At 43.2% G+C, this 12621-nt stretch overlaps 1 long non-coding RNA gene across 1 annotated transcript in view; it reads right to left on the reverse strand.

Annotated features, from left to right (window-relative positions):
- The window catches only part of LOC115007882 (uncharacterized), a 32423-nt gene extending 20013 nt beyond the window's left edge, over positions 1–12410 (reverse strand). Inside the window, exons 1-2 of the long non-coding RNA XR_003832240.1 lie at positions 11972–12410; positions 11117–11264 (exon numbers count right to left, since the gene is read on the reverse strand). This is a non-coding gene — a long non-coding RNA (uncharacterized LOC115007882). The remainder of the gene's footprint in view (positions 1–11116; positions 11265–11971) is intronic.
- Positions 12411–12621: the final 211 nt, after the last annotated feature.

Below are 12621 nucleotides of genomic sequence, written 5' to 3' on the forward strand. Positions count from 1 at the left end.
TCTCATGGCTGACTGCATTGAAAAGCAACAACGCGGTGTATAACTTTTTCCCTTTTCACAGTCACAAATAAATCAGGTCTGCCATAAAGGTGGAACAAAAGAATCTGATACTTGCTTCTTGTGTAAAGGCAGCTTTAGTTTGTGTTTGTATGAAAGGTAATATTCAACTTATTCTCAGCTTACTGGACTGCATACAAATAATGTTACACGTTAAGTATGCATTTAACAATATGCTAGTCAACAAACAAGTACTGAAAATAATAAAAACAACAACTCAAGCATTAGTTAGCATTCTGGGCATACTGCAGATGCTCCACAGTAGAATACCTTCTGCAATGCATTCTTGCTTTTGAGAGATTCATGCCAACAAAACAACTCTAAAGCCATGCTAACACCTTGCATACTACATACTCAGTGTATATACATGAATGATTACGTATGCCAGTACCAGCAGACTGTTGACACTGAAGTAGGCGGTACTCAAGCAATTTCTCTTCTCTGCATCACATGACTGTATCGATCACGACGTTAAAGGTCCCAGCTACCGTTGAATGAAAATTGATTACGTCTTCCACTAAATTAAATATTTTCCAATATTATTTTAAGGCATATTAAAATGTATTTAATATTTTTAATTATAATTTCTTTGTTTTCTACAGTACATTATATATGAGAGCTCCCACATTTGTCCTCTTAACCGTACCTAAACGTCACTCACCCTCATTCTTAATTATTCAATCCAACCGGTTAATTATTATTTAGTCTGCCATTGTCTGAACAGATGCAATGCATGTTGGGGTGGATCAGTATGTCCAGTTTTATACTTTATTGCTAATCTACTACATATCCAGGCATGTCTCGTGTTCACAAAATCAACATACTATGCAGTTGGAACGCAATACATACTCAATTTGATGTCATACGTAGTATGAATAGTATGTTTGTATTTGATAGACCACATCACAGATACAACTGGAGTCTTTCACATAACCAACACAGCAGATCAGCCGATTATGTTGTTTGTGCGGGGAGGTAAACTATCTGCTGCCATAACGCAGGAAGGCTGCAGGGGCTGTCTTTGCAGCTGTGACTATACACTGAGATGAAGGGAGCAAAAGTCTCACTGCTGTGTCGACCAGCACCAAAGGTTAAATATGGTGTGTGTGTGTGTGTGTGTGTGTGTGTGTGTGTGTGTGTGTGTGTGTGTAAGAGACTAGCATCTACCTCATGAATTATAATGTAGGCTGTCAGAGTGAGGTTGTCTTCAGGATCGTAAGTACCCAGTTCATGTCAGGACAAGATAGCTTGGTGATTACAATTGGGTCTGTTAGCACACACACACACACACACACACACACACACACACACACACACACACACACACACACACACACACACACACACACACACACACACACACACACACACACACACACACACACACACACACACGATGACCACCACTAGAAACCAGGGTGTGGCCGGTCCTACAGTGCCTCCAACTCATCATGTCCTGTGAATTCACATCACATTAGTGACTAAACTTGTTGTTGTTGTCTTGTATTCTGTAGAACCTTGAGATTGCCTTTAGCCATGAAAGGAGCTTTGCAAATAAAATGTATTATTATTATTAAACTTAAATATCCAGTTACACCTTGGACAGCATTGTGTTATTAGACTTGGACATTCAGGCCAAAAACATTACTGCACGTACATCCGGGGATCATTGCTGCAAAACGTTTTGCAAAGTCTTCAGGAAAGAATACTACTATTATTATTACAACTGCTTGTTGACACTGAATGTAATGTACTGGAGTCCACGTGACCACAGCCACCCTCAACTCCCGTGTCCCGAATATGACCCAACTGTCATTCGTCACACATTAAACTACCAACACAATTGTCTACACCCTCATCCAACCTCCCTGTCCTATATAGTGTATTAACTCTCAAAACCTGTGTGTGTGTGTGTTATTATATTTGTAATTTGTGTGCATGGTTGAGTGTGTATATATGATTTTGTGTGTGTCTTAAATCATGCTCGGCTGCACCTGTGTGTTGTCTCCGAATAGCAAGTGACAGTAGATACCACACCAGAGCAGGGAGAGCCTCAAACAGGCAGCGTGGTGGGGGGAGGTAAGAGAGAGAGAGAAAGGAAGAGAGCACCCGGGGGGCTTTCCATGGTGCTGGGCAAGACATGAAGGTCATGTCGCTAAGCATCAGATCAGCTGGGCCGCTGGCCTGGGTGGGGAGCGTTTGTGAGTTCCTCAAAGAACGGCATCATGAAATGCTCTCGAGGCATCTCAGAGTTTCTTTGTTACTCGGTTCAGTTTGGGCGGTTGAACTCTGTATAGCAAGAATCAACAAATAAGGAAGCAGGTTTTCAATTTCTATCAACTTGAGACTTCTGTTTTGATGTTACACCTTATATATAACGTCTGTGTTAAACACATTTGTAACCCCCAACCTCCAAATCATTCATCATTGTCTAAATCTATGAATATTGAAATATTTAACACCTGAAAGGTTTTTGACGATACTGTTTAAAGTTGTTGTTTTTACGGCAACACAATGAAGTTAAATGAAACAAGGGGTGGTAAAAACATCTAACAGACACCTGAGTAGCAGTTATACTGACCGGACTGGACCGTATTGTACAAATAGAGAGCCCCATTGCGAGTCAAGAGAATAAAAGTGGGATGAGAGGAAAACAAATATGAGGAAAAGAAAATGCTTTTGACTGCAGAGCAAAACTAGATCCTTGCTACGTTTGGGCGGTTACAGTTACATTAATACTTGATACGACTGTTTTCATAAAAGTTCTTCCGCAGTGCAAAGAGAACATTTGGATTTGTGTGTGTGCATCTGTGTGTGTGACTGAACCTGTCAGTGAATCATCAAGTCTCCTCTCTACCAGTTCAATAAATAACAATTCCCCAAAATGCCCGATTTACTCACAGGTCAATTTCCCCTGCAGTCTGACAGGGAGGACTCCCCAGCGAGAAGGGAATGAGTCGAGAAGCACAGACTGCTTTCCAATATACAGAGGAGCTGCAGGAGAACGTCTGACTCACCATTCACCCAAATATCTCTCCACGTTACCTCAGACCTGTCTGCTGATGTAAACCTCTGTTTGAAATAGAACTTTTATAGCTTAAAATACCTCTTTGTGGACGATGCTGACACTTACATATTCTATATATTACACATGCATGAAATTAGATATGAATGTATGTAATTAGTGCTGAATTGATCAAACAAATCATCTATAAAGTGCTGCAGGAATAAGTTCCAAAACCAGGAAATGAGTTAGCATCTTTGCACTTCCAGTTCCATTAAAACAAGCTTAAGAAATCTTCATGTTTTGTTCTACAATGATTTAAGCGCAAATGGTAAATCCTGTGGAAAAACATACACATTGAAAGTCAAGTCTTACCTCCAGCTGATATGTGTGTCTTGGCTTACAGTCTATCAACAGTGGATTACCTCCAACCATGTCATGTCAGTGCAGCTGCTGATCAAAAACAAGAGAAATTCAAGGGGAGAGGTTTACTGACTCTACTGTACATCATGTTTATATGTCGGGGAAAGAAAGGTCAAAGAGTGAATGAATACACCTTCTGGTGTTTTTTTTGCCATACTATCTAATGGGTGACGACAGGTATAGTTCCCAGCTGGCTGCAGGGCAGTAAAACAGAGTTTGGGTCACGTGGAAGTCGAGGTCAGGGTCCTGACACTCATCTTTAATCACTCTTTGAAGATCCTCCGATTGTTTGTGACCATCATCCCTTCTGCATCCATCCCTGGCTTGTAGGTTTCAATCCAAACCATCAGTGGTTCACCTTTAGGTGCACTTTTACATATTTACAATGTCCACAGCACTGCAAATCACACTTATTGATCATATAAAGCCCTTTGGTGGCAGCACAGAAAGCCAGACCCTGTAAAACCAACTGGGAGATGTGTCTTTTTGGCCTTGTCCAAGCTGAAAGCTTCATCTGCCTTTCAAGACCAGGCAGAGGGGCTGATGTTCACACATTAGAGTGTGACCTCCGCTAGCTGACAATGTGAGATCGAGCCACAGGCTGCAGGGAGAACGTGTTGCATTTATATATACAGTGTGGAGGGAGCTCTGAGGTGCACACGCCATTTTAAAATCCTGAGAAACACAAATGTGCACTCTTGCACACACCGAAATGCCCACACAAGCATTTTTAACACCTGCTTTCTATGTCCCTAAAAATACACATAAAGGCTTGCAATAACACACACACACACACACACACACACACACACACACACACACACACACAGATAATGTGTCTTGATAACATTATGGATGGATGAGTGAGCAGCTCCATAGAACAGTGATTACTGGCTGCTGTTTGTGAAAGGAAATAAATTAGTCACTGTCTCAGCTCTCTCCCTTTTAATAACACAACATATAAACACTCCTTCATGCTGTCTGAGTGGAAAAAATAAACTCAATATTCAATGTGAAGCTCCAAGGAAACTGCTTTTTAATAGTTTGGCATAAAGTGAAAATGATTTGAATTACTTTGATATCCTGTTCATCATCATGAATGTTTCTGATTTTGTTTATTACACACATTTGAAAAAACATGTTAAAGAAAACGTACACTACTCACAATCATCATCGCTATTATTATAGTCACATTTATGCCAACAGATTATTTGTGCATCTTCCTCAAAACGTTTCACAACCTACGAAAGAGAGGAATTTTACAGAACGTGTTTCTGGGGGGAAATGCAAGGAAGATACCTCACTGAGGTCCTTGAAAGACGTACAATGCTAGGAAAGGAGAGGGTGAATGGAAAAATGTACCTTCTCTTGTGCATGCTTCAGTTCTCTCGCATCACAGGTGCAATCTGGGCAGAATGGGAGATGAACCCTGCCCTTGAGCAATCCTTATGTAATCCTTTTTTTATCACAGATACATAAACAAATAGACGGACACATGGTCAGACAGATAACACGGGCAGAAAAACCCCAGTTCAACATGCTTCCCATGATTATAAAATGCACCATTTTCCAATTCAAAAATCCATTGTCGCACAATCTGAGAACAATAAGATTTACTGATTTGTTGGTGGAAGAAGTTATAATCCCTGAATGGGTAATGGTGAAGTTGGTAATGAGTTTGACGATATTTTCCCTCACCATCGACGCCACGGCATGATGTTGATGAGCATGACGCTTCACCTAATCCTATGCGAGCGTTGAAGACAAGTCGTCTGACAGCCAGCACACATACAGAGAGGTGTCAGAGAGACAGCGGCAACAAAGGGTCTTGTTTATTAACGGAGCTTGTGAGGCGACAAATGAACCATGAAATGAGTATCTCGCACACAACACAGACATACCAGGTGCTGTATGGCGAGGGCATGACGGGAAAGAGGGATAGCGACCTGTGTCACGCAGTGAAAACACTCACAAACATACAGATAAAAATTTCATGGGTCGTGATAGTAAACAGAATGTAGAGGCATCTGTACAACAGATTGTGTGACCCAGTTTATGAAGGCTGTGGTGTGTGTGCCGATCAGTCCTCTGGTTTATTGGAGTAGTTCAATATTTGGGGAAACACACTTCTTTGCTTTCTTGCAGAGGGTAAGAAGATTGGTCCTAAATGTAGTTGGAATCTGCAGATGGTTAACTTAGCTTAGCATAAAGACTGTAAGCTAGTCTGGCTCTGTCCAAGCACAACACAATCTCTCACCAGCACCTGTAAAGCTCAACAATTTCTAATATTTAGATCATCCATACAAAAAGAAAATTATAAAAACAACACATTATGTTTTACGAGGGTTATGTATAGGACTATTTCTTAGCCGTGCGGGGGTGCCCCCCCCCCCCCCCCATAAATAGTTATCAGAGACAGTAGAGTGACAGAATTGGGGATTTGAATGGTTGTTTGGGAGGGAGCAAATTTAGCCTCAAACACTACAACACTGATCAACACTGTAAGTGACAAACTTACAAGTAGTAGATGCTCTCTCCCTGATCGAATCCTACCTAAAGGATCGCACCTACAGGGTAACTTGGAGAGGGGACCCCTGTCAACTCACCACCGGGGTACCTCAGGGCTCCGTCCTGGGTCCCCTCCTCTTTTCACTGTACACCAACTCAATTGGCTCTGTCATTCACTCTCACGGCTTCTCCTACCACAGCTGCGCAGATGACACTCAAATCTCAAATAAAAACCCACCTATTCAGATCTGCTTCTAATGTGTAATTACTTCTATGTATTTTAAATGTTGTTGTCCTGTTTTTCTTAACGTAATTTCTAATGTTATATGCACCTGTAAAGTGTCTTTGAGTACCTTTTAAAAGCGCTCTATAAATAAAATGTATTATTATTATTATTATTAACAACTGATTCTGTCTTTTCCCAGATTTGAAACTCAGGTGGAGGCACGGATCTCGGCTTGTCTGGCTGATATCTCTCGGTGGATGGCCACACATCACTTGAAACTCAACCTTGACAAAACCGAGCTCCTTTTCCTTCCAGGCTCTTGTCATCTCACGCCTTAACTACTGCAGCTCCCTCCTGGCTGGACTGCCTACATGTGCCATCTGACCTCTACAGCTGATCCAGAATGCAGCAGCCCGACTGGTCTTCAATCTACCCAAGTTCTCCCACACAGCACCGCTCCTCCGCTCCGGCCCGAATCTGCTTCAAGACTCTGGTGCTGGCCTACCGTGTTGTGAATGGATCAGCCCCTTCCTACATCCAGGCCATGGTCGAACCATACACCCCAGCACGTTCACTTCGCTCTGCGTCGACCAATCAGCTCGCCACTCCCTCACTACGAGTGGGACCCAGATTCCCCTCAAATAAAACCCGCCTGTTTGCTATCCTGGCTCCAAAATGGTGGAACGACCTCCACAGTGATGCGAGGACAGCAGACAGTCTTCACACCTTCTGCCGCAGACTGAAAACTCACCTGTTTCGACTGTACATACACAAATGTGCATACAAAAATGCACTTATATTGGTTAGGCTTATTTGTAGCTAATAGTTGAATTCGTATTCTATTGTTTCTGTATGTTGCACTTGGTTTGGCTTGTGTAAAGCTGTTATTCTGCACTTAAAAGATTTCACCTATTTGAAGCTAATGTACTTCAAGATTCTTGCTGTTCGGAGTTGTATCGTCATGATTTTTTGCATGGACAAAAGCGTCAGCTAAATGAACTGTAATGTAATGATGACTTTAATGAAGTGACTCTACCTGCAATTTACTAACAAAACAAGGGGGGATTTTAATAAAGGCTTTAAATAGTACAGTTTAATTAAGATCTTTCTAAATTTGACCTGGTGTCCTAAGCAGCCTCATAACAGCAGGGAACCTGGCCTGCCTCTGTTTCCTTGAGCAGGAAACTGAGAGCAGTATAAAGAGACTACAACCTGTGTTGATCTCATTATGAGGTGAAAAGCAAATTTCCCAGCAGTGTCACAGAGAAAGTCTTTGCTGTGCTGCAATGAAAGGGTTGAATGAAGGGTGTGACACAGGCACGAAGGACTCTGAGTGTAATGCTGCCATCTATGGGTAGAACAAAGCTTTCATTGATGCCTCAACAACACACACTCCCTGTCCTCTCATACCAGAGCATGTGTCAAAATCAGTTATCTGCCTCCATCCGACAACTACGTCCCACATGAGTATAATACGCAGTTAAACTTGCATATAGTTCATTAAAACATAACAGAGTCCACACTACAGCTTCTCACCATGCTTCTCTAACAAAAGTTGACCACACATGACCTGCAGGCCATTGCTGATTGGCATGCAGTTACCCTGTTGGCACTGGCCAGCTTATCACCTGGCAGACACCCTGCCAGCAGGTAAAGAGGCAGAGGGCATCATTCAGAGGTCCTTAACCCTGTCACTTATCTGCTACGACACACATACATTGCCTGCCTTCAGGGGAGTGAGCACACACACAGCATCCTCAAACTCATGTGCACTCACAGACATCACGTCACATTCGGCCCAGTGCATGAAAGCAGCTAAATATTAATTTCCTTTTGCTGTCATAAATACCCGGGTTTGATAGATACAGCCCACATGCCTATCACCAGAGTTAAATTGATCACGGTGTGGCTGATGTACATCATGTGGTGGGTAGCAAAAGAGTTTCTTGAGAGTGATGGATAGCTTAAGTGAAGGCAGCTAATTGGAAGTTTAAGGTAAAATCACACTGTCAGTGGGGAGGGAAATTGGCTGTGTTTAATTTATGTTCTCTAGATGATTCTTAGCTGAAGTTACAAGATGAGAGACGGCACATATGGAGTTTAAAGAAAAAGAAATTTTCATTTTCAGAGTAATAATCACAAACAAGCTGAAAAACAAAGCAGCTGCCGGGTTGAAAGGAAATAATTATTTGATGCATTTAAATCAAATATTCTTTTTACAGCGGTCATGCTGTGCCAGGCCGTAACACATCATTTCACTGCTACAACTTGCAGTGTGCTGTCATCAATAGAAATTCACCATGTTACTCTGCTTTTGTCCAAGTTATACAAAGGCCAGTGCCTTTCCCTGGTTAATCAAAGCTTCTGTTGACACAGGAAGTCTATGGGAGGACGCCATGATAAGTGGTTAGGTGTGTGTGTGTGTGTGGAGGGGTGATCCGCTTGTACTCACACTGCCTCTCTTCTCTTTGTGTGACAGACAAAGCCGATAGCGCCCCGTCAATCCGGTAAGATAGGATCATTATACAAACAGCACCATGCCATTATTGACACTACATCTGTGTGCAAGTGCATGAGTGACAGGTGAGTATTGAGAAGGTAAAATTAGTGTGTGTGAAATAGTCAGTGTAACCGCCGGACCATGGTAGTCTTAAGGGGACAGTATGCTTCAAGCAAAGAGCCTGCCCAGTTGCTTTTATCTCTTTTTATGTGTAGAAATGAGCCATGAATATATATATATATATATATATATATATTTGAGGAGAGACTCTCAGAAAGTGTGCCGTTATCCACCTTTGAACTACTCATCACATCTGGACCCTTGTAATGACGGCAGGCTCTTCACACCAGCTTCAAGTGCAGATCAGGATCAGGTAAAAACACCTTTGTGTAAGCACAAGTCCATCCTACATCCTACACAACATTTGCCGTATTTTGTCAGTCATCTTCTTGAGAAATGCATTCCATTATCCTCTGAACGATATGCCCTCTAAAAGGTAATGGCCGCTTTTCACTTAAAAATGGCCATATCTCTACTCCTTTATACCGGTGTCGTTAATTTCAGATAAAGACTCTCAGGGGATCACACTGCCTGTATTATAATGTTACAAATTAACGACACCCCCACACCTTACACTCTAAATCTGAACTGAGAACTGCAAAAATTGGTAGAGAATTAAAGAAAGCTTGGCAAGGGTGTCATGCATGGAATTGAGCAGTCAACAATTAAATGTTAATAACAAAAAGTCACATTGGTAGTCCAATATTTGAGTCCTCTAAGTGCCCTAATCATTTCACTAAATAAGTGTTAAGGGCAAATCTCAGAAAAATAAAAGACTATGGAAATTGAGCAAAAAGAGTGAAGGGGAATCAAAGCATATTCACGGTGAACATGGATGAAATTAAATCTAATGCTGGCACCAATTTCTTATCTTGTCATTTAGAGTAAAGTACAATAGTTTAATGATGTTATCATGGTCATTTTGTATAGTTCCCTCATGTATGAGTTTGTGTTGGTTAAAAACGAACTTTGGAATTAAACAACATTTATTTAAACTTGAAAGTTTGTCAGAATTGATATAAAAATATTTAAGGCAAGTCCATCCATCGTCTACCGCTTATCCGGGGTCGGGTTGCGGGGGCAGCAGCTCCAGTAAGGAACCCAAAACTTCCCGAGGCCCGCGTTCCCAGGCCAGATTTTGAGGTGTTGATCCTCATCCCAACCGCTTCACACTCGGCTGCGAACCGATCCAGTGACTGCTGAAGGTCACAGACCGATGCTGCCATCAGGACCACGTCATCTGCAAAGAGCAGCGATGAGATCCTCAGGCCACCGAACTGCAACCCCTCTCCTCCACGACTACGCCTCGATATCCTGTCCATGAATATCACAAACAGGATTGGTGATAAAGTGCAGCCCTGGCGGAGGCCAACATTCACTGGGAACAAGTCCGACTTACTGCCGAGTATCCGGACACAATCTCGCTTTGGGCGTACAGGGATTGGATGGCCCTCAGAAGGTGACCCCTCCCGCAGCACCTCCCACAGTATCACCCGGGGGACCCGGTCATACGCCTTCTCCAGATCCCCAAAACACATGTAGACCGGATGGGCGTACTCCCAGGCCCCCTCCAGGATCCTTGCGAGAGTGAAGAGTTGGTCCGTTGTTCCACGACCAGGACAGAATCCTCATTGTTCCTCTTCAATCAGAGGTTGGAGTAGACTTTACCAGGGAGGCTGTGATACCCCTGTAGTTGGCACACACTCTCTGGTCCCCATTTTTTAATAAGGGAACCACCACCTAGGCACTGTCCCAGACTTCCACGCAATGTTGACGAGGCATGTCCACCAAGACAGCCCCTCAACACCCAAATCCTTCAGCAATTCTGGACGGATCTCATCAACCCCTGCGGCTTTGCCTACTGTGGAGTTGTTTGACTACCTCAGTGACCTCCAACAGGTAACTTGACGATGGTCCCCCACCACGGTGTTTGAGGTTTACCGCCCCTTGAGGAACCTAAGACCTTGAGACCACAGCTCCTCACCGCAGCTTCAGCAATAGACGTTTTGAACATTGCCCACTCAGGTTCAATGCCCCCAATCTCCACAGGGATGTCTGAAAAGCTCCGCCGGAGGTGTGAGTTGAAGTTGTTAAAGCAAGTCAACTGTATTAATATTTTTTCTCCAATGAGACACTTTTCTGGTTTTCAAAGCTGGTTTGATTTCAAATGGATATGTTATTATTGGTAAACCCAGACACGAGGGCACCTAACATTAAAGTGTATATGCACGGAGAGGGTAAGGATAGTGACTGATACATTACACTTAAACTGTTGGTTATTTTAAAAACAAACCACACATTTACCTACAACTCAACGTAACCTCATATACTCCTATACCTGTTGCTTCATTCCCGAGGGTAGTGGTCACGACACTTCCTGGCATAATATCAAAATATCACAACTTGTCAGAAGCCGGCAGCATGAATGTCGATGGCAGCAAAATCCCTCTTCTCCCGGAAAGCTGCTCTCAAATCCTGTGCACAGCCTGGCAATAAAGAAATGCAGAATCCATGTTAGCCCTACTGCCGGCGCAAGAGAAGATTCCAGGCCCTAAATACAGAATAATGAGGCATTAAAGTCTGGGGCTGAGGAGGGTAATAATAAGAATGAAAGAAGGAGGGGATGTGGAGGGTATGACTGGAAAAGGGACAATAGTTTCCCGAGGAAAGAGAGTGAGAGAAAGAAGGAGGGGGGAGAAGGAAAGATAAGAATGGTGGCTTATCCTAGTTACTGGGGAAGGATTAAGTGATGTGCCACTTTGGTTTGGTGAATGTGTGTGCACGCACACGAACACACACACAAACACAAACAGGCCTGCTCTGTCTTTCAGACGTGAGCACGCCCTTTCTCTCATTCAATCACCCTCTGACAGACGCACACACATCCAGGCATGTGCTGAGCAGGGTTAAGGAGCTGCGTTGCCCTCTGAGCCAGTCTTACTGGGCTGTAATGACTTTAGAGGATGTCGGATTCTTTTTATCCACCAGTGTAATATAATAAAACAGAAAGGACGGAGCTATCTTCCTCAAGCTGCCTCAACAGGCCTCAGTGGACTTTCTCTCAGACTTCTTCTCTTTTCCCTACCTTCCTCGTGTAACCCCACCCACCCTGTCTCTCTCTGCCCCCCTGATCCCAGATGAAATACTTTGTCCTGAATAACCTTGACCTCTTTCCATTGTTCTCTTTCCTTACTCTCGGTCTTCACTGGAGTATTGGGTTTGTTCAGTCTTCTGCTTTCCTTTTTTGCTCCCTTCATTCCGAGGCTCGTCTCCTTCTCCAGTGTCAGCCATGACACTGTCGGGTTCTTGAACTGCTCCACCCCCAGTGACATGTCGTGTCAGGCTGAGTTTCACTCCACACACTTGGGTCAGGTCCCCTGCTGCTTCAGGGCCCCTCCGGTTATCTCCACATTCTCTCTAAAGTCGCACCACCCTTTGTATTCTGTGTCTCTGTCTGTCTTGTCTGTGGATGCTGGATGAAACAGAAAGTGGGTCTCCCTGGGGGTCAAACGGAGACAGTACACTCAATACAGCGACCATGAAGTGCAACGTGACGGGGAGTCATTTCAATACATGTAAACCCTACACAACATTAAAACTATTGCAGATGTACCTTGAAGTTTGAGACCCATTTTGCGTTTTGGCAGCATATGTTTATTGTTATTGGATAACTGTCCAAACATAAATCACATAATGTCATTTCCAGATATTTGCAGCACAGGTGTTACTCTCTGTCCCTGAGGAGGAAAAAGGAGGGGCTTTAATAGCCCAGGATGCTAATACATTGCATTATTTATTTGTTTGCAATATCTTCTTCTCCCAGGCCACAATCTGAGAATAGGC

Source organism: Cottoperca gobio, chromosome 5, assembly GCF_900634415.1.
Source record: "Cottoperca gobio chromosome 5, fCotGob3.1, whole genome shotgun sequence".
NCBI lineage: Eukaryota > Metazoa > Chordata > Actinopteri > Perciformes > Bovichtidae > Cottoperca > Cottoperca gobio.